The 27,726-nt window shown below is 37.4% G+C and overlaps 1 pseudogene; it reads right to left on the bottom strand.

Annotated features, from left to right (window-relative positions):
• LOC114411190 overlaps window positions 1-27,726 on the bottom strand; it is a 79,624-nt pseudogene that overhangs the window by 47,961 nt on the left and 3,937 nt on the right.

Below are 27,726 nucleotides of genomic sequence, written 5' to 3' on the forward strand. Positions count from 1 at the left end.
TAGCTTAAAATAAAATAAAAGAAAAGAGAAAAGCTTTTCTTTTTAACCAAAAAGCTGTTTTCTCTCTCCTCACTCAGCCAAAGAAAATTTCAGAAAGCTCTTCTCTCTCTCACGTTGCCATTCTCTTCTTCTTCCTCCACCATTGTTGCCCAACAAAGCTCCAACCTTTGGTCACCATTTCTGCTCCAAATCGCGAAAGGAAGGCATTTTCGGAGTCGTGAAGCGCATCTCTACGTGTGGGACCTCGAAATTTCAGGTTTGGGCAGACTTCTTTCTCTCTTGATTTTTGTGGGTATGGGGTTTTGGGAAGTATGATGGGTAGTTTTGCTAGGTTTCTGCTTCATGATAATTAATTGTGAAGAAATTTGTTGAAAGCATGTTGAACTTGCCATGTTTGGATGAGTTAAGCTTACCCATTCAGTTTTAGGGTTTTTATGATGATGCTTGTGATGTTTATATGCTGAAATTGCTTATGGAAAACTGTTAGAGATGAAGGGTAGAGTTAACCTAGGGTTAGAAAGTGAGAGTATGGTGTTATGAGTGGAAAAAGAGTGAGGCTTTGAGAGTTGGAAGGCCAAATCTGAATTTAGTGGTATTTGGAGGTTAAAGGGAGTTAATCCTAGTTTGAAATGTCATTTAGGACTTATGAGAAAGTTTGGGATGTGCTAGAGAGAAAGACAAATGACCAAAGTGAACAAAGAGCCATTTCTAGGGTAAAATTGGGTGTTGAGGAGTCAAATTTTGATTCGGTGGAATTTTAGGTGTAAATCCAGTTTGAGAAAGTTTAAATTGATGTTATAGACTTGTGTGAGGTGAGAGTTTGCTCCAAATTTACCTCATTCTCAATTTCACTTCTCAAACCTTGAAAATCCATTAAATTGAGGGGTTTTGGATACCTAGATTTTGAGTTGCTATGGTTTGAAGCTTGTACTTATTTTAGAAGTGATTGATACATGATTTGGGACTTGTAGGATTCAATTTGGGCAAAATTGGGTGAGGGAGAGTGTGATTTCAAAAATCTGCACTTATGCAGAATTTTGCTGTCAAATAGGTGCAACAGAATTTTGGCTTTGTGCAGAAAATGTTATGTATTTGCTGGTTGTGGAAAGAGTAGTACAGATTATGCTCTAGACGTTTCTAGCAGATCCCAACGGTCATAATGTAGACTTATGTACTAGAGACTTCCAGTAAAATTTTCGAGTCGATCCAACGGTTAAAGAATTGGAACAAAGAGAATGTTACTGGGGTTTTTGAATGTGAAAAGCTGTGATATTGGTTTGTGTTTTGGGCAGAGTTTTCTGCCTTTGCCCTATTTTCTTGGCTGTGTTAGTTTGTGATGATTGAATGTTGAATTACTTGGATGTTGTGGAAGCTTGGGAGGATTGATGGGGACCCGGTGTTGAGAGAAACGAGGATAAGGGCTACGTGGGAGTACGTGAGCTCAGTTGAAGGTGGGCAACAGGGGATGGTGGGTTTATATATGATTTGTGGATGTGGAGAATTGTTTTGCACCATCGCCCGACCACCACCTAGTACCACATGTGATGGGTACCCCATAATCCTACAAGCTTGAATTGAGGAAGTGTAGAAGGGTGAAACTTCCTGCTTTTATTCGTTGACCACAGAGTGGTACCTAGAGATATGTCGCGGGGGTCAGGAGACCTTGGGGACATCAGGTGGGGTGCTATTGCCCAAAACCAAGCTTGACCAATCCCGACCCAACCCGGGCATAGTCAGTCAGTGAGAACCTATGATGTACCTAAGCAGGCGAGCTCCTGGCAGTCAACAGATAAAAGGAACTAAGACCACAAAGCAAGGAGGCTTGTGTGGTGGCTGGCCAGCTGTGAACTTTGATTGATATATGGGATATGGCCTCTGGTAATCGATTACCAAGGGTGGGTAATCGATTACAAGGCTTAAAAATGAAGACAAGAGGCTAAGATGGTCTCTGGTAATCGATTACCAAGGGCTGTAATCGATTACCAGGCTTGAAAACGAGGTCAGGAAGCTAGGAGGGCTTCTGGTAATCGATTACCAAGGGGGTGTAGTCGATTACCAGGCTTAGAAATGAAGGTAGCAGGTTGTGGAGGCCTCTGGTAATCGATTACCAGTCTGTGTAATCGATTACACAGAGGAATGGGTCACCGGTAATCGATTACCAGTTATGTGTAATCGATTACACAGTGCATTTTTGCAGGTTTTATACCTTGAGGCTGTGTAATTCGAGTTTGGCCTCTGGTAATCGATTACCAAGGCTGTGTAATCGATTACCAGAGATGAAAAGCCTAAAGATACCCCTTTTACGTGCATGTAGTGGTTATGAGACGCATTGTGTTGCAGCGTAGTTAGATTCTCGTGAAAGAGTCTACCCCTTTCTTTTCCTTCTTGTAGATCGTGATGGCGGCGCAGCTAATCCATGATCGAGTGGAGATGGAGTGCCTAGAGGGAGCTTGGGAGACCCTCGAAGGCAACACGAGGTGCCGATTTCGGGGCATGATTCGATTTACGGCTACTTCATTGGTGCATCTAGATGAACCCGCGCGCACGCTTCAGCGTACTGTGGAGTGGATACTACCCACGCCTACACCATATCGTCTAGTGGAGCCAGTCCAAGTGATCGAGGTGACGTCATCCGAGGAAGACCCTGAGGAGGATCTTGAGGAGCTACCTCCTGAGCCTGCTGTTGATGCTCTTGACTTTCTAGAGGGTGATGAGGATCCCCTTCCTGAGGTGGATTCTCCCGAGGACGTCATGTCGGCATCTGAGGCAGACTCTACGGAGGATAGTGGCCATGGAGAGATGGCGATCAGCGGAGGCTTTTCATCCTAGCGGAAAGCTCTTCGGACTAGTTTTATATACTTTTTAAGGGTGGGTGTATCTAGGACTGACTGTTAGGTTTACTCTTTTGTTTTTGGTATGGGTAGACCTATTGTATAGGTATTTGATGATTGTATACATGTGGCTAAAGCTACTACAGTGGATACTTTTGCTCTGGATGACACTATGTATTTTGTAAAACTCCCATATTTTGGACAGCTTTAAATGATGAATGTATTTATGTTTAATCTTGTTATTTTAAAAAAAAGCATTAGCAAACTTTATTTGTAAAAGGTTTTATCGACTGTATTTTTATTCTTTTATTTTCACGTGACAACCTAAAGTAATGGCTGGTATACCTTTCCTTTTGAAAAACCAAATATTTAGAGGTTATGAGTGATCAGAAAGAAATGACTCCGAATAGAGTTGTGAACTGGCCATTCAGGACTCTATAGTGATGATTTTCCTTCTGAACTTAATTATTGTGAAAAGAGAAAGAAATGAAAAAGAAAAAAAAATATCACCATGGTTTTTATTATTTAAATCATTACTATTAAACCAGTCATTATTTTGGGGACGCCACAAGATGAGGCTACTACTTCACCTTCCTTTAGTGAAAGTGAAGAAGCAAAAGGGGAAGAATCTAGTGAAGAAATCTACCCCCAAGAAGAAGGACAACCTTTAATGGTTAAGGAGGAGTGTAAGGAAGTAAGTGTCTCCTCCAAGAGGTTATCTAAGAAGGAAAGTCATTTTAAATAAAGACAAATATTAAAGAAGCTTCCCCTCTTAGACAACCTCCACATCTTCTCCTTTGTAAAAAGATACTTGTTAGCACTGCCACACCTCTTGGGCTTGAGGTTATTCCTCAAGTAACGGAGTTATTGGATGAAGGTTTAGTTCATAAGATCTTAAATCCTTGTGCTTTATGTTGGATCAAGTGGCCTCGGAATAATTAAGAAGGTGGGGGGGTTGAATTAATTATTAATGTGTCTTGACTAATTAAAACTTATCCTTCTTAATATTACTAAATTCAATTAGGCTTTACTACTAAGTTATGAGAAAGTAAAGAACAGAAACAATAACTTAGACAAAAGTAAAGTGGAAATAAAAAGTACACAAGAGATGCACCCTCTCTTGTTCTCAGTATAACAAGCAAGGATCCACAAGGGATGTACCCTCCCTTGTTCTCTTTGAACAACCAAGTGGATGTACGCTCCACTTGAACTGATCCACAAGAGATGCACCCTCTCTTGTTCTCAGTATAACAACCCAAGTAGATGTACGCTCTACTTGTACCACAAAGGATGTACGCTCCAATGTGTTAAGACAAAGAATTCTTAGGCGGTTAGTCCCTTGAATCTTTGTAAGGGGAAACAAAAGATATCTCAGGCGGGTAGTCCTTTGAAATCTTTTGTTTAAAGGGAAAGGGAAAAAGATATCTCAGGCAGTTAGTCCTTTGAAATCTTTTGTAAGAAATAGAAGATATCTCAGGCGGTTAGTCCTTTGAAATCTTTTGTCAAGAGGGAGAAGCGAAGAAACAAAAGAATTCTCAGGCGGTTAGTCCTTTGAATCTTTTGACAAGAGAGAAGGAATGAAGAAGAAGAATAGCACAAGTTTTTGGTCAATGAACTTTTCTTGAAAGAGAAAGTATTGAACAAAAACTTTTAGAAAGATGAAGAGAAATGAATGAAAGAAATTTTGTTATGCATGAAAGGAATCAGTTATTGAAATTCATGCCATGGTCACATATTTATAATCATTTGATGACTCAAATTAAAGTTTGTGACTCTTGGCAATTTCTTTAAAACTAGTCACTTTAAGAGTTGTGACTTTTGTGCAAACTAGTCACTTAAAAAGTTGTGACTTTTGAAAGAAAAATCTTCAGAAACAAGTCACCTTAAGAATTGTGACTTTTGGTAATTTATTTTTCAAAACAAGTCACTGGTAATCGATTACCATCATAGTGTAATCGATTACAAATCAACAGATGTGACTCTTCATGTTTAAATTTAAAATTAAAACGTTTAGAAACATTGGTAATCGATTACAAGTATTGTGTAATCGATTACACAAGTTTGAAATGATTTGAAAATGTTTTATCACAAGTTGTGACTCTTGAAATTTGAAATCTAATGTTTTAAAACATTGGTAATCGATTACATGATTATGGTAATCGATTACAGCTTTGTAAATCAGTTTGAAAACAATGTTGGCTACTAGTAATCAATTACTGCCTTCTGGTAATCGATTACCAGAGAGTAAAACTCTTTGGTAAAATTTTTCTTTTGAAAAATTCTTTTGTACAAAATTGTGATATTCAATAGTTTTTGAAAAACTCTTTTAATACTTATCTTGATTGAGTCTTCTTTTGATTCTTGAATCTTGAGTCTTGATTCTTTACATGAATCTTGAATCTTGATCTTGATTCTTGAAACTTGCTTGACTCTTGATTCTTTGGAACTTGCTTGACTCTTGATTCTTTGACATCATCAAAATAATCTTGGAAGGCATTGCTTCCACACTTTATTGGTGCCCAAAATAGGTATGAATAGGCACCATATCCCTAAAATAAGTGATATGATGAATGTGATGAAAGTTGCAACCCTCTTTTGTAAAATCAGTCATGCACCCAACATATTCATGATTCATGTACATAGGGACTCATTAGGTAGGTTTGTTCCTACTTTTGGTTTTAATACAAACCTAGGTGCTCATATGGGACAACTTAGGTTTGTCGTACTTTTTTGTAGGAATAATCAACATGAAAATACAAAAAAAGGTACATTTTATTGCATTACTTTCCTTAATTTTTTAAATAGTGATCAAAGGGATCCCACAGACCCTAAGAGAATCAAGGTCATTCCTGATTGGCCCACTCCACCAAGTATAAGTGAAATCTGGGGCTGGCATGACTTAACAAACTTTTACAAAAGGTTTGTCCCATATTTTTCTAAACTAGTAGCACCACTCATCGAGTTGGTGAGGAACCATGTTCCCTCATGGGAGGATGTCCATGAAAGGGGTTTTCAGAACTTACCCTACTCCAGCATACCCAACACCACTAATACATATATTTTTATTCGTTTTACAGGTGTTGAGGGAAGGATCCCAAAGTATGAAGAAACTCGGGATTTGAGGTCGAATCCTTTCCAAGGTGGAGGGGATGATGCAATCCTACCCCCCAAGGGTATTGAATAGAAGACTCCAAGAGGATTGGGCTAGAGCTGCTAAAGAAGGCCCTGGGGTTCTCATGAACATAAGGGTAGATTTTTTGAGCCCATGGGCCAAGGTTGGGTCCACTCTTCTTTGTAAATATTAGAATAGGTTTTTCCTTCTTTTTGGGCTTGTATTTTGGCCAATCTAGTAATATAGGGTTTTAGCCTTGTATTTCAGGGCATTTTGTGTAATCTTTCTAGTAATGACTATTTTTGTATTTCCATGTATTTTGGCATGGGTGAGAGCTTAGTTATTATAGGAGGTGTGTAGCTAAGCTCTAGCTTCTCATCTTAAAGAGGTGAGCTTAGTTATTAGAGAGGTGCGTGTAGCTAAGCTCTAGCTTCTCTAGGAATCTTCTCAAGGAAGTTTCTCAAGGAAGCTTATTAAGGAAGCTTCTCAAGGAGGTGAACTTAGTTATTAGAGGGGTGTGTGTAGCTAAGCTCTAGCTTTTTTAGGAATCTTCTCAAGGAAGCTTCTCAAGGAGGTGAGCTTAGTTATTCGAGGGGTGTGTGTAGATAAGCTCTAGCTTCTCAAGGAAGTTTTCTCAAAGAAGTTTCTCAAGGAAGTTTTCTCAAGAAAGCTTCTCAAGGAAGCTACCTAGTCTATAAATAGAAGCATGTGTAACACTTGTTGTAACTTTGATGAATGAGAGTCTTGTGAGACACAACTCAAAGTTCAACTTCTCTCCCCCTTTTCCTTCTTCAATTTCGTGCTCCCCCCCTCTCTCTTCCTCTCTCTCTTTCTTTTCCTCCATTGAAGCATCCTCTCCAAGCTTTTTATCCAAGGCACATTCTTGGTTGCGAAGCTCCTTCTTCCATGGCTTATTCCCTAGTGGATGGCGCCTCCTCTCACCTCTTCTCCTTTATCTTCCGCTGCATCTACATGGTTGAGAATCACCATTGAAGGACCTCATTGAAGCTCAAAGATCCAGCCTCCATAGAAGCTCCACAATCAAACTTCCATCAAGTGGTAATCAGAGCACAAGAGCTTCAAGTAGGTGCTCCTTAAACCTCCATTAATTTTTTGCTTTACCTTCTCTTCCATTGTTGTTTCTTCATTTTTCTCCATGTATCTCCTCACATGTCTTGTGCTAAATGTTTTTAGCATGATTCTTTAGAGTTTCCACCGATTAAACTTGCTATAGAAGCCAGATTTGATTTTCTATGATTCAAATTTCTTGTTCTTGTTCTTGAACCATGAATTGTGTTGAGTTTAGGTTCCTTTGAGTTTTGTCTTGTTATTTTTTGTGGCTGAAACCTAAACCATAAAATTCTTACAAAAACATTAAAGTAGAATAAAACCTCAAAAATCTAGAGTGACTTGTTCACCTATTGTAGTTTTCTCATAGAAGTCATGTCTAGTCGTGAAACTTGTCACATAAGATTTCTTATGTTGTGCTGAATTTTATTTTTCTTGTTTCTTTTTCTAACTCATTTGTTCATGAGTGTATAAAATTATTTTAGCCTAGTATTTGATTTGAGTTAAATCTTTGCATGTTAATTAGTCCTTAACATGTTCATGCAAAATGCTTAGAGAGTCTTTGATTGTGATCCTTTTCTTGAACTTTTAGGTTTCCTTATGATTGTGTTTGTTGTGAATTTGAGTTTTGGTGAATGAATTGCTGGCTGAAATTTTGATTCTAAGTGAATATTGAACTCCTAAAACTGTGGTAAACAAGCCTAGTGAGTTCAACATACATAGGAAGGTTGAAAGTAAGCCCAAGGCAATCAATATTCCATGCTAGAAAAAAAAATTCGAAGTCTGAAATCGCTGGTCCTGGTAGCTTGGACATACAAACTTGTAAAAATTACTGAGAATTGGTTACTTCGAATTTTGAGCTGAATTTTTACTGAATTTTATATACATCTGGAAAAAAGTTATAAAAAAAGAACCAAGTGATTTGGATAAAAGGAAAAAATACTAAAAATCCCAGAAGTTGACAGAAAAATCACTATCCAGGAAAAAAAGTGAAAGGGAAGTGTGCTTGTTGTTTTGGCTCAAAATTTATTCTATAATTGGTGCCTATTTTATACCAATCTTAGGTCCTAAATTTCAATTGAAAATTAGTGTGAAAAAAAGGGCCGAAGCTAGTGTGAAATTTAGTCTTTTTTTACTCTACTCTTACGAAAACTTCCTTCAAAAGATTCTTTGAGAAAACCTCCTTGAGAAGCTAGAGCTTAGCTACACACACCCCTCCAATAACTAAGCTCACCTCCTTGAGAAGCTTCCTTGAGAAGATTCCTAAAAATGCTAGAGCTTAGCTACACACACCTCTCTAATAACTAAGCTCACCTCCTTGATAAGCTTCCTTGAGAAGATTCCCAGAAAAACTAGAGCTTAGCTACACACACCTCTCTAATAACTAAGCTCACCTCTTTAAGATGAGAAGCTAGAGCTTAGCTACACACCTCCTATAATAGCTAAGCTCACCCCCATGCCAAAATACATGAAAATACAAAAAAAGTCCCTACTACATAGACTACTCAAAATGCCCTGAAATACAAGGCTAAAACCCTATATTACTAGAATGGCCAAAATACAAGCCCAAAAAAGAAGGAAAAACCTATTCTAATATTTACAAAAAAGAGTGGACCCAACCTTGGCCCATGGGCTCAAAAAATCTACCCTTAGGTTCATGATAACCCTAGGATCTTCTTTAGCAACTTTAACCCAATCCTCTTAGAGTCTTCTATCCAATACCCTTGGGGGGTAGGATTGCATCATAATGTTAGCCTGTTGAGGCTTTCTTTCCATTTCTCTCCTATGGGAGTGAGGTCTAAGATGTGACCTATGCCTTCCTTCATACTAGTCACGAAGTTCTTCACTTAGGCTCTTGCAAGAGTTATGACTACTATAGGATACATGTTTTTCTTTTCTTAACTCTTCTAGTATTTTCCTTCTTTCTTCTTCCCTTATTTTCTCTTTTTCATCTTGACTTATTTCTTCCACTCTTTTTTTTCCTTTTTCTTTTCTCTCTTGTTTTAATTTCCATAACTTGAGGGAACTCAACTCATCTAAGATTCTAGATAGAGGGTCCTTATGACTAGTACCATCACCATTAACACTAGCTGAATGATGACTCATGTTGGTTCCTAAGTTGTGGTTCTTTCTTGTTGGGGGTTTGAAAACAAAAGGTAAAAGAAACTATGGTTGAAACTAGTCAAAATAAACACTAAAAGAGGTGTGAAAGATAAGGTAAAAACTAATTGGTAAAAGGCAAGCTATCTAGGCGGTTTGACAATGGAAGTTAAAGGAAATAAGTTATGAAAGTAAGCAAGAAATGTAAACTAGGTGAATCCTAAGAGTGTTTGTACGACCATATTTAAGGTTCCCAACAAAACACTCATAATCCTAAGGGAAAATTGCTTAAAATTATTACACACAAATGGAAGTAGGGTGACCTATTGGAAAATCCTTTTACAAAGTCTGAACCACACAGGGACAACCCATCCCATGTGTTCAGGAATTCTTACAAATTAAGGGACACTCAATCCCTTAATCAATTTTTTTGTATAAGAAGAAAGAAGAGGAATTCTCTCTTGAAGAGAAGGATATTGCAATTGAAGTCCATGGATGAACTCTTAATCGATTTGCAAGTGTTTGCCCAAGAGTTTCTTTTGAGAGAGCATTTGGCAATGAAGTTCTCTTGGAATATCTCTCTCATTGCTTTTTGATGTCAGACACACCCATATATATAGGCCCTTCATGCCCTTTCAAAATGGTTTGAAGAGATTTTTCTTTTCAAAAAGCTTTTTTTGAAATTATTCACTGGTAATCGATTACAGAGATACACAATTATATTTTGAAGGGTCATGACTTTTGAATTTGACTTTCAGGAGTTTTGTTGTTGGTAACCGATTACAGACATATGGTAATCGATTACATGTTCAAAATTCAAATTCAAAACCCTTTTCAATAGCTATTTCTCAAACTTCCCTTCTGGTAATCGATTACACTTTCTGGTAATCAATTACCAGAGCCTTGCATGACTTTGAAACCCTTTCTTTTGAGGCAAGGCTTGATCTTGAAGAAATCTTGAAGCAAGGCATTATTTGTTGAAGCAATCTTGTATTAACCTTGAAGCAAATGCTTATCCTTTGAAGCAGCCTTGTTTGATTCTTCTTTGGCATCATCAAAATCATGTATACGTACATTCATATTCTCCCTCTTTTTGATGATGACAATAAGTGATTTCTTTTTGACATCATCAAAACATACATGATTCACATTCTCCCCATTTTCGATTATGACACTCATTATCAAGCAAATTCTTTTTGACATCATCAAAACCTGCATGATTTACATTCTCCCCCTTTTTGATGATGACAACCACTTGTTGGTTAGGAGCAACAAGAACAAAAAGTATCTATTTGTATATAGTTTTACTCCCCCTTGGTTTTGCAATGTTTGCTTATACAAGACAGTTGAAAATTTCATAGATTTCATATATAAAAAGTTGTCTCATAAAGAATAGATAATTTCCCTTACCCTCTTATCTTTTATCTATCTTTCCCCCTTTGTCAACATAAAAAAAAAATAATCATGAGCCAAGAGGAGAAAACCACTTGTTGCAATGTATAAGAGTCAAGTGATACCAACAGACATTAAAACAAACTATTTTGCACCCACAAAAAATACATATCCAATATAAAACAATCAAAATATATAATAAAGGAAAATAATCAATAATCAACATAACCTTCAAACACAATCATCAAAATCAATCATCAAAAACAATCATAATAACTCTCAAAGACAATCATCATAGACAATAAAAAACTCAATCAAAAACAATCATAAAAAAATAATCATTAAAGACAATCAAAACTCAATAAAGAACAATCATAAAAAACAATCATCAAAGATAATCAAAACTCAATCAAGAACAATCATAAAAAACAATCAACATAACTCTGAAACACAATCATCATAGGCAAAAATAATCAAAAGTAATCGATCCAAGACAAGTGACCTGTTGGTATCATTTGATACCACTTGTTGGGCTTGTTGATCAAGTGGCCTTTGTTTATTGTCTCCATAAATCACATATTCACTATTTTTGGGAGAAATATGAATAAACATTGATACATCTCCCCGCCATGTGTTTGGAGCAACCGCTATTAGTGTCTCAACTTCGCTTCAAGGAGTCCATCATTCATATAATCATATTGATTTTGGTACCCAAATTTTCTTGGGTCCTTGTATGTTAGTTTTGAGTAAGGATCCTTTTGAAACTCATACCATTCTTCCAATGCTACTATCATTGTTTCTGATATAACATTTAGATGCACTATGATCTTCCTTTCTTATCACCATAAAAGAAGTAGAACTAGTAACAAGACTAAATTTGGCAATAATAATTTTTAAATCTTCAAATTTTAAATTTTAAATTTTAAATTTCAAATTTGAACTTCCAACTTGCAACTTCCACTTCCAATTTCAACTTCCAACTTCCACTTCCAACTTCCAACTTCCAATTTTCACTCCCAACTTCTAACTTCCAGCTTCCAATTTCAAATTTCAAATATCAAAATTCAAATTTAATCTCGCTCTGATACCACTTGTTGGACAAATGTCCTCAATTATCTTAAGAAGAGGTGAATTAATTTCCCACTAACAAACTTTTAACCCCCTTCTAAATGATAGGCTCAGAATGCAGAAGTAGAAGTAGAAATCAATTTAATAATGTTCTTTAAACATACAAGACAAAATTGATTGCAATAATATAAATGAGATAAGGGAAGAGAAAATTCAAACACAGTTTTATACTGGTTCGGCAAAGTCCGTTGCCTATGTCCAGTCGTCCAGCAACCCACTTGAGGTTTTCCTTTCTCTTTGTAAAATTCTTTTACAAAGTCTCAACCCTACAGGGACAACCCATCCCTTGTGTTCAGGAATTCTTACAACTTAAGAGACCCTCGGTCCCTTAATCAATCTTTTTGTATAAGAAGAAAGAAGAGGAATTCTCTGTTAAAGAGAAGAATAATACAATTGAAGTCCATGGATAAACTCATAATGGATTTGCAAGTGTTTGCCCAAGAGTTTCTTTTGAGAGAGCATTTGGCAATGAAATTCTCTGGGAATATCTCTCTCATTTCTTTTTGAAGTCAGACACACACATATATATAGGCCCTTCATGCCTTTTCAAAATGGTTTGAAGAGATGTGTCTTTTCAAAAAGCTTTTTCTAAAATTCTTCACTGGTAATCTTTTTGATGTCAGACACACACATATATATAGGCCCTTCATGCCTTTTCAAAATGGTTTGAAGAGATGTGTCTTTTCAAAAAGCTTTTTCTAAAATTCTTCACTGGTAATCAATTACAGAAACCTGTAATGACTTTTGAATTTGAATTTTAGGAGTTTCGTTGCTGGTAATTGATTACAGACATATGGTAATCGATTACATGTTCAAAATTCAAATTCAAAACCCTTTTCAACAGCTATTTCTCAAACTTCCCTTCTGGTAATCGATTAAACTGCATGGTAATCGATTACCAGAGCCTTGCATGACTTTGAAACCCTTTGTTTTGAGACAAGGCTTGATCTTGAAGAAATCTTGAAGCAAGGCTTTATTTGTTGAAGCAATCTTGTATTAACCTTGAAGCAAATGCTTATCCTTTGAAGCAGCCTTGTTTGATTCTTCTTTGACATCATCAAAATCATGTATACATACATTCACATTCTCCCCCTTTTTGATGATGACAATAAGTGATTTCTTTTTTACATCATCAAAACATACATGATTCACATTCTCCCCCTTTTCGATGATGACACTCATTATCAAGCAAATTCTTTTTGACATCATCAAAACCTGCATGATTTACATTCTCCCCCTTTTTTATGATGACAACCACTTGTTGGTTAGGAGCAACAATAACCAAAAATATCTATTTGTATATAGTTTTACTCCCCCTTGGTTTTGCAATGTTTTCTTATATGAGACATTTGAAAATTTCATAGATTTCATATATAAAAAGTTGTCTCATAAAGAATAGATAATTTCCCTTACTCTCTTATCTTTTATCTATCTCTCCCCCATTGTCAACATCAAAAAACAAATCATGAGCAGGGAGGAGAAAACCACTTGTTGCAATGTATGAGAGTCAAGTGATAGCAAAAGGCATTAAAATAAACTATTTTGCACCCACAAAAAATACATATCCACTATAAAACAATCAAAATATATAATAAAGAAAAATAATCAATAATCAACATAACCCTCAAACACAATCATCAAAACACAATCATAATAACTCTCAAAGACAATCATCATAGACAATAAAAAACAATCATAAAAAAACAATCACTAAAGACAATCAAAACTCAATCAAGAACAATCATAAAAAACAATCATCAAAGATAATCAAAACTCAATCAAGAACAATCATAAAAAACAATCAACATAACTCTTAAACACAATCATCATAGGCAAAAATAATCAAAAGTAATCGATCCAAGACAAGTGACCTGTTGGTATCATTTGATACCACTTGTTGGGCTTGTTGATCAAGTCGCCTTTGTTTGTTGTCTCCATAAATCACATATTCACTATTTTTGGGAGAAATGTGAATAAACTTTGATACATCTCCCGCCATGTGTTTGGAGCAACCGCTATTAGTGTCTCAACTTTGCTTCAAGGAGTCCATCATTCATATAATCATATTGATTTTGGTACCCAAATTTTCTTAGGTCCTTGTATGTAAGTTTTGAGTAAGGATCCTTTTGGAACTCATACTATTCTTCCAATGCTACTATCATTGTTTCTAATATAACATTTAGATGCACTATGATCTTCCTTTCTTATCACCATAAAAGAAGTAGAACTAGTAACAAGACTAAATTTGGCAATAATAATTTTTAAATCTTCAAATTTTAAATTTTAAATTTTAAATTTCAAATTTCAATTTCAAATTTTAAATTTCAAATTTCAACTTCCAACTTGCAACTTCCACTTCCAATTTCAACTTCCAACTTCCAACTTCTAATTTCGAACTTCCAACTTTCAACTTCCAATTTCAAATTTCAACTTCCAACTTTTCACTCCCAACTTCCAACTTCCAATTTCAAATTTCAAATTTTATACTGGTTCAGCAAAGTCAGTTGCCTATGTCCAGTCTTCAAGCAACCCACTTGAGATTTTCCTTTCTCTTTGTAAAATCCTTTTACAAAGTCTGAACCACACAAGGACAACCCATCCCTTGTGTTCAAGAATTGTTACAACTTAAGAGACCCTCGGTCCCTTAATCAATCTTTTTGTATAAGAAGAAAGAAGAGGAATTCTCTCTTGAAGAGAAGGATATTACAATTGAAGTCCATGGATGAACTCTTAATGGATTTGCAAGTGTTTGCCCAAGATTTTCTTTTGAGAGAGCATTTGGCAATGAAGTTCTCTTGAAATATCTCTCTCATTGCTTTTGAAGTCAGACACACACATATATATAGGCCCTTCGTGCCTTTTCAAAATGGTTTGAAGAGATGTGTCTTTTCAAAAAGCTTTTTCTAAAATTCTTCATTGGTAATCGGTTACACAGTTATATTTTGAAGGGTCATGACTTTTGAATTTGAATTTCAGGAGTTTCGTTGCTGGTAATCGATTACATGTTCAAAATTCAAATTCAAAACCCTTTTCAACAGCTATTTCTCAAACATCCCTTCTAGTAATCGATTACACTTCCTAGTAATCGATTACCAGAGCCTTGCATGACTTTGAAACCCTTTGTTTTGAGGCAAGGCTTGATCTTGAAGAAATCTTGAAGCAAGGCTTTGTTTGTTGAAGCAATCTTGTATTAACCTTGAAGCAAATGCTTATCCTTTGAAGTAGCCTTGTTTGATTCTTCTCTGGCATCATCAAAATCATGTATACGTACATTCACAATCAAAGCAACACTTTAACATCTTCAATGTCAATTAGTTAATAATATGAATTCTAGGTATTATATACGCACTAACCAAATCAAAACATTAAGTATAAAATACTGATATGTACCTCTAAGTCTGAATTAATTAACTACTAAAAGATTTAACTAATAGGTAAGCATGTATTATGATTAATGAAATATATCTAACTTCAAAGCGTATAAATATATTTACATGTAGTGAATATATATAACACATCATAATACAATTACATGAAATACCAAATATATATATATATATATGTATATATATTAATTTTAAATAACAATATATATAAGTAAGAATGTATTAAATATGTGTGTGTGTATGTATAAAAGAAAAAACCGTATCGATATTATCACTGCTGCACAACCGTTTACGAATTAATATTTCCAATTATTAACATATATTATTGCACCATGAAAGAAATGTTTACCTGCTACAATCCGTTTATCAATTTAATATGAAAAAAAAATCATTAACGTATTAAACTTATATATTGCACCTTAACGTATCAATCTTTTTTTTTAACCGTTGCAATTCTGTTTAGACTATTAAAACATTTATCAATTTTCACACAGTTAATTATTATAACCAAAGGACATAGGGGTGCGATGCTGCTTTAATGCCAAACTCAAAAAGTCCAGGCCATAAGAATCATTCATACAAAAAAAATCCATTTGAGGTTTGGCCATTCACGTTAGGGGACCGTGTGTGTGTATATATATATATATATATAAATCGTATAACTCCGTATATATATAATATAATTATATAATTATTATACAATTCAAAATTTGAAATCAAAGCTTGAAACATGTAAATGATTCACATAAAATCAAAGCTGGAAACATATCTAAAAAAAATCAAATTTTGCACGAGTGAAAATCGATCACACAATGACAAGCGAATTTTTTTTTTAAAAATAGAATTTAATTTCAGAAAAAAAGAAGAAATAACCCAGAATTGATCCTCTAGGGATCCCTATACATGCTTCTTCTAATCCTCAAGTGTGAGTAACTCATCCCTTACCTCGAGGTAGTCACTCAAGCGTTCTCTGTTATCAATGATGGCGTTTCTGATGCTCTCTAGAGCTCCTCCTCCAGTTGCTCTATTAGGGTTCTTGTACGTTAGAAGAAGAAAAAAGAACAGAATATGTTTTTGTAAAAGCTGCTATGGGTTAAAAGTTAATTTATATAATGAGGGAATTGATGACCTATTTTTATTATTTATTTATTTATTTATTTAAAGGAAGTAAAGGGATGGCTGTTACACTATATATGGATTAGATCGATACAACGTGATTACAAGAAATGTCAACTCCTTAAGGATGTGTTAGTACTCCATGGGAATTACCAACAATAGTGTAAGATTAGTTAGATATCTCAAAGCTAAGACATAAAATCATTTTCTTACATTACACCTTATCTTGAGGAGTTTTTAGAATCTTATCATCTATAGAGGGATAATGGGCTGAGAGTAATAGAGAAGTCTATAGTGGATGAAAAGGTTATTATTTTCTAATGTAAAGTTGTCTTAATCACTTGGGAGTGAATGCCTTTTGTATGTCATTCCTCTTTATTCAAATGGTGTAGTGCTATAGGTAGTCTATTGTTGGGAAGTAATTGAGAAGTCTATTGTTGGGTCCCGACTCTCATACCCTAATTTCGTCTGGGGACCATTTGTTTGGTGGCATGCAACCTTCGCTTGACCGCTTTGAGGTACTTAACACCCATTGCTAGGCAATCCGTGAAGTTTCGCGACATGCCGGAAGTCGAAAGGAAGCATTGTTGCGCAATCCGTAAAGTTCCGCAACATTCCAGAAGTCAAAGAGGGGATTGTTGCGTAATCTGTAAAGTTTCGAGACATGACGAAAAGAAAACAAGTGTCGTTACGTAATCCGTAAAGTTCCGTAATGTTTCGTGAAGAAACCGGTAAAAAAAACACGAAACGGGAGTGTACTTAGCAAAATGGGGAGTGTAAATAAAAAGGAGTTCATTTAGCAAAGGAGGGGAGGTGAACTTATCAAGATCCTCCACGTTTTTTTGGAAAATGGTTTCCGGAGCTTCCGACGCTTTCGTAATGCTTCCGTAAAATTCCTAAAAACTTTGAGTAAGCCTATTTCACTTAATATTAGTGAAAGAGAAGAGATAATAGAGGGAAATCAAGTCATATATGCTTCCGTAAGGCTTCTGTAATGCTTATGTAAAATTCTCATAACCCTAAATAAGAATATTTCACCTAATATGGGTGAGAAGGAATAGAAAAAAAGAAGAAATTCAAGTCCTATATGCTTCCGTAACTTTTCCGTAAATTACAAAAGAAAGGGGTGAACTTATCAAACGGGGGGTGCAAAAAAATTGTTTCTGTGAAGAAATTTCATGCCGAGGTGCTTCCGTAACGCTTCCGTGATGTTTCCGTGAACAAATCCGTGAAGGTTTTCCATCGTTCTTCACCGTTCTTCATCCGTTCTTCGTTCGTTCTTCGTTCTTCAACGGGTAAGTTTTCGAATCTGAGACTTTCAATTCATTTCTTGTTTTATTAGCTTTCATCTTCATTTTGTTCATTTTCGGTTTTCTTTTCTTTCATTTTTAACGAGCTTTAACCGATCGTTTAAGCCGTTATCTCGCCTAATAAATGATAAAATGAATTTCAACCGATCATTTGCATTATAATCTCGTTTAATCACTGTTTTAACAAAATCTAACCGATCGTTCACACTGTAACCACGGTTAAACCAAAAAAGGAAAAAATAATAATAAAATAATCAAAATATCTTAAAAAAAATAATAATAAAATAATCAAAATATCTTTGAATAAAATAATAAAAAAAAATCAATCGGGCGTTTTTCTTTGGAAGTTTCCTTGGATCAATTGACTAATAACCAAAGTGAAACTAAGGCTAAAATCAACTCAGAAATCAAGCTTTTGTCCGCAAAAGTCACTCAAAACCGTTTTAAGGTCCAACGCCTTAAACGGTCCTCTTCGCTTTTATCGGTTAACATGGACCGTTCAAAAGCATAAAATCAACATGTAACTTTACCGTTTTTGTAAGAACTACGTAGGTCTGATTTCCTCATCGCAAATTGAGGATACTCCACAGGGGACTGTTTTTAGAGAGTTAGGCCTTCTAATCTTGTGCAATATCATGACTTCCTCTTTTGTCGGTTTCCTTTTTTTTCTCTTACATTCTTGTATATAACCCTTTGATGCTTTTAGTGTGTTTTTAAAATGTATGCATGAGATAGATATTTATTCATTTGATGCACCCAAACACCAACACTATTTGCACACACTGTGAGTTGATAACAGTGGAGGTGAATTTGTGGTCATGCTGGGTCTCCAACTTGCTTGATAATAGTGAACCCTCATCTAGAGTTTTTTTCTTTGATAACATATTATTGCTGGTAGTCCCTATTGCCGCAATATGTTTTTCGAAGGGGATGATACCTCTAGAAACCATCAAGAGAGATATGACCACCTTGGGAATTATCACTAAAAGCCTTTTAGTTCCTCTCATTTAGGTCCCTAAAATAGGGGCATGAAGCGAACACGTTGCGTGCCTTTTAAACACTGCCATGCATATAACCTAAATGTCATGTACGCCTTTGTTGTATGATTATTTGAGGATATTGTCATGCTGCGTACATCCCCCTGTTGCGCTTTTGCGTATCTGCATCATGTCGTCACACATGCGTTGTATGTTGGTCTCGTCTTTTGTCATGGGAAGCCAGAAGGTCCATATCACCTTCTTAACTGCACACATGGGGCACTGCGTCCCCGAATGCGCAAGTAAGAAGAGATAATTTTCCGGGCTCTTGTGTCCGTAAATGCATTCATATCATGCATCGCATAAGCATCTCTTTATGGCATCATAATGAACATATCATTCCTGCATTTGTCCGTTATCATATTCCAGCATCACATTTTGCATGAGTCATTGCATCATTATGCATATGCGTTCAACATACTTTTTGTTCTACAAACTGCATACCTTTTGTTTTCATGTTTGCTCATGCATGATCCTTGCATTTTTCTCTGCAAAATGAAAACAAGAAAAGGAGGCGTGAAAATTCATACTACATTCTTAGTTGCATGAGCCAACGATGTTGGGATCATAAACCTATTTCTATAAAAAAAAAATAACAACAAAACAAAATAATTGAGCATGGTACCTAATGCGTGGTTAACTAGGAAATGATGTTTCTTCGGGCATATCAATCTCATAATTACTTTTTCCATGCATAGCATACATATTCCCGAGTCTTTCATCCCTATGAAATGTTGTCGAAGTATTGGCGATCAGAATTGCCATTCCTTGGGTTATGGGGTTGAACCAAACTCATGCTTTTACGAAAAGGTTCATCAAGTCACGTTGAAGCATGGAAGTAACCATCTTGCAAAAATTGGGGCAAAAGAGGGATCGAGTTACATCGCTGCTTCGTCTACTGCCAAACACATTTAGGATTGTTGATGTCCTTGTTACTTCCAGTTTCACCTTGACAAAGATGTCATGGACCATGTTGAAAATCTAAATTGATTCAACCCCGTGTCCTGTCTAAAATCACAGTACTTCAACAATGCATCATTCTCATACATCCATGCTTTTCATTGGTTGCATTGTTCATTGCATTCTTTCCTTGAAATCCAAACTGTAAACATTGTAATCAAACCGAAAGAACACGCTTTACAACGCCCTTACCAAACGCGTGCTAGATCTAGAGTAATGGGTGAAGTAGAGGAGGTGCAAAAGCAGATGAAGGCCGACATGGAGGCCATGAAAGAGCAAATGGCCACAATGATGGAGGCCATGGTGAGCATGAAGAAGATAATGGAAGCCAATGCAGTTGCAGTTGCCGCTACCAGCGCTGTTGCTAAGGTTAACCCGATGCCCCCATCTGGCCTCAACCAAATGAATCATCCAACATCAGCTATGGTAGGCAAAGATTTGGGGAGTACGAGCGGCCCCTATTATGTGCAAATTCAAAACAAGCACGCCTTCCCGCCATATGGCTTGCCTCCCAACTATACACCACCCAATGTGGCGTACACTCCTAGTGAGAATATCAATAACTCCACTCCCCTACTCATTGAGAGCCGACAACCCCAAACTGATCATGCACATGTCTCTCAAACTGTGGGGAAACACATGAAATTCCCCACCACAATCTAGCCGACTTCAATCCTTGCCTCAGATATGCCACTGAAGGGCAAGTAGTTGGTGGTATACTCCTGCAAAACATTTTGGAGGGCCCTCAATTTCGCCCCCAAACCACAACCCTTGCATTCCACAACAGGTAAAATCCCTCCTATTATGGAAGGAATGGGAAAAGTTAGATCCTCTAGAGGAAAGGCTCAGGGTCGTTGAAGGAGGCAGAGATTATGCCTTTGCAAACCTAGAAGAGTTGTTCCTAGTACCCTATATCATCACCCCTCCCAAGTTCAAGGTGCCAGACTTTGACGAGTACAAGGGGACTATTTGCCCCAAGAACCATCCAAAGATGTATTGTCGGAAGATGGGGGCATACACAAAAGATGAGGAACTGCTGATACATTTCTTCCAAGAAAGTCTTACTGGGGTAGCTGTTACCTAGTACACTAACTTGGAACCTTCCCGAGTCCATTCTTGGAAGGACCTAATGGTTGCCTTCGTTAGGCAGTATCAGTACAATTCTGATATGACTCTGGATAGGATGCAACTACAGAGCATATGCAAGAGGGGGCACGGATCTTTCAAAGAATACGCCCAAAGGGAGAGGGATCTAGCGGGTCAAGTGGTTCCCTCAATGACGGAGAAAGAAATGATAACAATGATAGTGGACACATTACCAATATTTTACAATGGAAAAATGGTGGGGTACGCACCTTCAAGCTTTGTGGATTTGGTCTTCACCGACAAAAGGGTCGAAGCAGGTATGAAAAGAGGCAAATTTGATCATCCTGTTGTGATGAATGAGAAAACTGGGGCAAATGAAGAGGATGAGATTGAAGGAGAAACCCATGCTGCGACTGTCATTCCTACGTGGCCAAACTTCCCACCAGCCCAACAATGTCATTACTCAGCCAATATCAACTCTTCTCATTACCCATCACCCAGTCATCCACAAAGGCCATCCCTAAATCAACCACAAAGCTTGTCTACCACACTTTCAATGACGAACATCACATTTGGCACAAACCAAAACACCATCCAGAAATGAATTTTGCAGCAAAAAAGCCTGTAGAATTCACCCCAATTTCGGTGTCTTATGCTGACTTGCTCCCATATCTACTTGATAATTCAATGGTAGCCATAACCCCAACCAAGGTTCATCAACCTCCATTTTTTCGAGGATACGACTCGAACACAACGTGTGCTTATTATGGAGGAGCCCCGGGGCATTCCATTGAGCATTGTAGCACCCTGAAGCGTAAGGTGCAAACTCTAATTGATGCGGGCTGGCTGAAATTTGAGGAGAATCGCTTGTGAATCCTAACATTGACAAGCGACACCACACATGGGGCAATTTTTTAAAGTTGTTGTTAGATGTCTCTAATGATCCATCAGGATTTTCAAGTTTATGCCATTATTGTAAACCACAGTTACAATGCTAAATAAAATGGATAAATTTGACATCTTTGTCCCTCATCCTCTCGTAATTACATCTTTGCTTCCACTGGAATGTGGGTGCAAGCCATTGGTTTGTTTGCTCAAGCGACCTGCGCTCCTGAGTTTGGACTTCCAAAACCGTTCAATCAGAAATTACTCGTGCTACACATTCGGTGAGGGTGTCGTAAACACGAGTAAAGCAAAAAAAAAAGAAGTTCAAAAAGGAAAAAGAAAAAAGCCTTTGATTGACTGTGTTTTCAAGTAAAAATATAGACATTCATGTGAGCTCATTTTATCATTCCTGAAAGTTTGTCTTTTTTAGAGAGAAGTGAGTTATCAAGAATAGGAGTCATTTGACTTAACCTGTCAATTGAAAAATCCTTCAAACTATTTTTCGTCCTTGAAAAATTCTTTTTGCGAGAATCAACTCCTCTTGCTACAAGGTTGTGAAAACAAAACAACGATGGGTACCTCAAAGCTTTACACTAGGGCAATGAAAGGCACCATGCATAAACCTCAAGCGAACCTAGGGGCAGATTACAAGTTCTCACCCAATAGGTTCCCTGCTACAAGGTCATGACAAAAGACAACGATTGGTACCTCAAAGCCTTACACTGGGGTAATGAGGGGCACTGTGCATGAGCCTCAAGTGAACCTAGGGGTGGATCAAAAGTTCTCAACCGTCGATGTTTTTAAACAACAAGGGGGGGGGGGACAAACCCTGGGATTTCAATGGATTGATTAAACATCAAACAACTCCATTGCCGTCACTCCAAAATGGTCAAGTGACTAAATCAAACAGAACACACACTCTGAGGGAGTTCCCGGAGAGATTTGCAAAAGATAGGATAAGGTTGCATGAATTATCACCTCTTTCAAAAGGACAGTCAATCAGTGTTTTTAAAAAAAAAATAAATCAGAATCAAAATTACAAAATAGGGAAAGAATGTCATGAACATTGTACAACTTTCCACTGTATTACATAGTTGTATACGAAGTCTGCATTTACCACATTTCAAGAGAAAGGTTGCATGCATCTGGATCCCTAAAGGTCATGTTAACTACATGGATTTCCTACATCTAATGTCCAATCTTTTTGAATTTGGGATGACTGGCCCTCTCAATAAGTCAATCTTTTGCTTTCTCATAAGGGAGGACCCTTGGGTACTAGTACCTATTGCCTTAAGAGGGTTGCACGCCCTCACCTTTTGAGGACTACACGTCCTCAACTTCAGAGGACTACATGTCCTCACCTTCAGAGGGCTACACGCCCTCGCCTTAAGAGGACTACAGGTCCTCGCCTTCAAGGGACAACACGTCCTCGCCATTAGAGGACTACACGTCCTCACCTTCAGAGGGCTACACGCCCTCACCTTCACAGGACTACACGTCCTCACCTTCAAAGAACTACACGTCCTCACCTTTAGAGGGCTACACGCCCTCATCTTTAGAGGACTACACGTCCTTGCCTTTAGAGGGCTGAACACCCTCGCCTTCAGAGGACTACACGTCCGCGCCTTCAGAGGGTTGGACGCCCTCGCCTTCAGAGGACTACACGTCCTCACCTTCAGAGGACTACACGTCCTCACCTTCAGAGGGCTACACGTCCTCACCTTCTGACGGCTACACGCCCTCACCTTGAGAGGACTACATGTCCTCGCCTTCAGAGGGCTACACGTCCTCGCCTTCAGAGGACTACACGTCCTCGCCTTCAGAGGACTACACGTCCTCGCCATCAGAGGGCTGCATGCCCTCACCTTCAGAGGACTACACGTCCTCACCTTCAAAGGACTACACGTCCTCACCTTCAGAGGGCTACATGCCCTCACCTTCGGTGGACCACACGTCCTCACCTTCAGAGGGCTACACACCCTCTCCTTTAGAGGGCTTCACGCCCTCGCCTTCAGAGGACTACACGTCCTAGCCATCAGAGGGCTACCCGCCCTCGCCTTTAGAGGACAACACGTCCTCCTCTTCAGAGGACTACACGTCCTCACCTTTAGAGGACTGGACGTCATCACCTTCAGAGGGCTACACGCCCTCGCCTTCAGAGGGCTACACGCCCTCGCCTTCAGAGGACTACACGTCCTCACCTTCAGAGGGCTACACGCGCTCGCCTTCAGAGGACTACACGCCCTCGCCTTCAGAGGGCTACACGCCCTCGCCTTCAGATGACTACACGTCCTCACCTTCAGAGGACTGCACGTTCTCACCTTCAGACGGCTACACGCCCTCACCTTCAGAGGGCTATACGCCCTTGCCTTCAGAGGATTACACGTCCTAGCCATCAAAGGGCTATACGTCCTCGCCTTCAGAGGACTACACGTCCTCGCCTTCAGAGGGCTACACGTCCTCCCCTTTAGAGGGCTACATGCTGATCGAGGCCGTTGCCGAATCAAATAAACATTAAAAATGTAGTAACTAGGAAGTGATCCTAGGTCGTTTCCCAATGAGCAATCATAAACCAAATGTTCATAAGAGATTGTAAGAAATAGTAACAAATTGGGGGGGGGGGGTTGTTTTGCTTTTGTAAATTAAACAGCGAGTAAAATTGAATTAGAAAATATCAAAATTAAAATACATTGCTTCCCCTTGATTCTCAAGCAAGTCTCTTATCCTAGGTTGCGAGAATTTATGTTTTATCAGTTTAACCACTTAATCCAACCCTAAATTAAATTACTAAGCGAAATTTAACATAAGGTATTCATTATTTGATTATGCAACACATACACCAATTACTCATAAACGATCATTAAGCGCAGAGACAATTAATCAAGCACTAAGCATGCATGAATTAATAGCAACAAATTCAGAGTAATTAGTGAAGAGGAAAAACTGAACAGAAGTTAACAGTAATAGTAGAACCTCAAAGAGAACTGTGCTTAATCCTCAAGAGAAAACAATGTTGGGGACTTTCCCTTCCATTAATCAATAGAGAATGAAATTTTATTGCTAAAACGAAAAGTCAGAACAGGAATTGCAAAACGAAAATAATGTCTAAAAGAAGAAAAGCCTAAGACTAAAAATGAAAATAGGAGAGAGAGAAGAGAGGGCTAAACTAGAACCTTGGTGCTGTTATATAGTTTTTCCAGCCCCAAAGCTTACAAATTTGTTTTAAATCCAAGCCCATAAATAAAATAAAATAAAATCTAGATAAGATAAGATAAGATAAGATCTAGATGAAATAATATCTAGATGAGATCAAATCAAAATAATACCTAGATAAGATAAGATAATATAAGATCTAATTTTGTAGAATAAAATAGTTTGCCCTCTTCAAGTCCAAGCCCAATTCTGGATTCAAGCTCAAGCCCAATTCTGGATTCAAGCCCAATGCTTCATTAATTCCTGAAATTAGATTAAAAACATCAAATTAGCTTAATGGGCCCAAATAATAAAACTGCCTAATTAATTTGACCATTAAGACTAATCAGTACTTAAAATGGTGCAAAAAAAGATTAAGAAATAGGAGAAAATAATGGCACATCAAAACCCCCCATACTTAGCCTTTTGCACTCCTGGGAAAAATGAAATAAAGAACAAAATCCAAGGATATCAAAGAGAGACAAACACAAACATTTACATGTTTCTCAATGAACATCAAGGAATGAAAGGAATGGGTAACATCTAACATGAAGACATCCAAAGAGTCAAGACATTTGTGAAAATCATCCAAGCAACCCAATCATGGCAAAATAGTTAATCAGCTCAAGAATGAAAAGTGATAAAGCCTCACAAGATATACACTCTATCTCTCTCAAGTGTCTAGGCTACTGTTTACTCTCGAAGCACCCATGAAAACAAACACCACATAGACTTGGCAAAATTCTAAAATTGACAACAACTTGACAAACACATGCACATGAGGATCAAAAGGTCTTTAAAGGTTGTAATGGGGCCAAGGACAAGGTAGGGAAGAAAAATATGGAATAAGTAGCTAAATCCCAAAGGAATAGAGGAACAATGGGGAATAAGTGGAAATTAAGCACAAGTAGTAAACCCAAACCCTCTAATATCAACAAAATCAACCAAGGCTCCTAAATCAAGTTCTCATAACAAGACCTCATCTATTCAACTTCACTTCTTTTCTTCTTCTTGTTTTTTTTTTTAAAAGTTCGAATTTGCAGAATTTGTAGCAATTGAATTTTTTTTAAAACAGTATGAATTTGAAGATTAAAGCAAGAACTAGGCAATATACAAATACATCAAGCATGGCCAAAAATTATATCTTCCTATGAAACATACCCCCACACTTATTCCCAACTTATTCCCAAAACAATTCCAAAGCTCCAAAATTCCTTATGGGTAAGGTGATATCATGGTTTTTCACTTAAGGCTTGTAATGAGCTTCAAAACAAAGAAAGGGGAACATAGGCTCAAAGGGGCTATCAAAGGAATTAATTCAAGGTAAGTCCATTTGGCTAGAAGTTTATATGAACAAAATTGCCTAAATCATTTCCAAATATGCATGTGAATTAGGAAATATCAACAAGAATCAAGCCAAGGCTATTGTGCAAGCAATCAATGGGGCAAAACACACCAAAAGATTATGATGATGGATGGCTCAAATTCTCACAAAGGTAAACTTATCACTTTCAAATTGAGCTTTCAAAACTATCATGACATGTAGAAGAAAAACAAGGATTTCAAATCACAAAATGTCAAGAGACTTTTATTTTCAGAACAATTACCCATTTCTTGAACATATCCTATAATTCAAAGAAAAATATGCAAAGTTGTACATGCAAACATAATTGACCTAAAATATTAAACTAGAAACCCAACAAAACTAACAAAAGTAACAAATTTAACACAAACAAAACTAGCAAAACCAAAACCAAAGAACACACTCCTCCCCCCCCCTACTTAAACAACACATTGTCCTCAATGTAGCACCATTAAAAGATTAAACGCAAGTAAACCATCAAATAGAATCGGACAAATGTAATAAAAGTAAAGGAGGAGATAGGAAAATAAAAACTCCCTAAGTCATGGTGGAAAAAAAGTAAGTTGAAGTAAGGAGATCTCTTGAGCAAGGACAACCCCCAATGTGTAATTGGATGCATCGCACATTAGCTCAAATGGGGCTGGCCAATCAGGTGCCTGAATGATAGAGGTGGTAGTCAGTGCTCTTTTGAGGCAATGAAAGGCCTCTTTGCATTTATCATTAAAGTCAAACTCCACCTCCTTTTGCAACAAGTTGGATAGTGGAAGGGCTACCTTGCTAAAATCTCTTATAAAGCGCCTGTAGAATCTTGCATGACCAAGAAAAGATCGCACCTCTCGCACGTAAGAGGGGTAAGGCAACTGTGAAATAACAGAAATTTTTGCAGGATCTACTTCAATGCCCTTATTGGAAATAATGTGGCCTAAAACTATACCTTGTTCAACCATAAAATGACATTTTTCAAAATTTAGAACAAGGTTATTTTCAGTGCATTTATTCAAAATCTTTTCCAGACTATCCAAACAAACATCAAAAGAGGATCCATATACAGTGAAATCATCCATAAACACCTCTATGCAATTTTCTAAAACATCACTGAAAATACTGATCATGCACCGCTGGAAGGTACTAGGGGTATTGCACAGGCCGAAAGGCATCCTCCTATAGACTCTCCAACTGTTCTGCACCCAAGTAGGAATTAGCTCCTCCTTCTCGTTTTTTATCACGGTGAGGCCGGTTTTCTTCGGGACTACCTGGACGGGACTCACCCATTGGCTGTCGAAAATAGGATAAATGATTCCAGCTTGCAAAAGCTTGGTTACCTCCTTCTTCACTACATCAAGAATCACCGGGTTGAGTCTTCTCTGCGGCTGTCTTACGGGTTTAGCTCCATCTTCTAAATTTATTCGATGCATACATGTGGATGGGATAATACCAGGAATGTCCGCTAGGGTCCAACCTATAGCCTTCTTATGCTTCTTTAGAACAGATAACAGCTTCTCCTCTTGCTCATCAGCAAGGGAGGCAGATATAATTATTGGAAAACTTTTGCTATTGATCGAGGCTGCACCCGAATCAAATAAACATGAAAATGCAGCAACTAGGAAGTGATCCTAGGTCGTTTCCCAATGAGCAATGACAAACCAAATGTTCATAATATACTTGCGCAGTAACAGTAACGATTGGTGGGGGTTTGTTTGTTTCGTGATTAAAGAGCAGAACAAGTAAACTGGAATTTTAAACTACTAATATTAAAAACG

This window comes from Glycine soja, chromosome 5 (genome assembly GCF_004193775.1).
Source record: "Glycine soja cultivar W05 chromosome 5, ASM419377v2, whole genome shotgun sequence".
NCBI classification, from domain to species: domain Eukaryota; kingdom Viridiplantae; phylum Streptophyta; class Magnoliopsida; order Fabales; family Fabaceae; genus Glycine; species Glycine soja.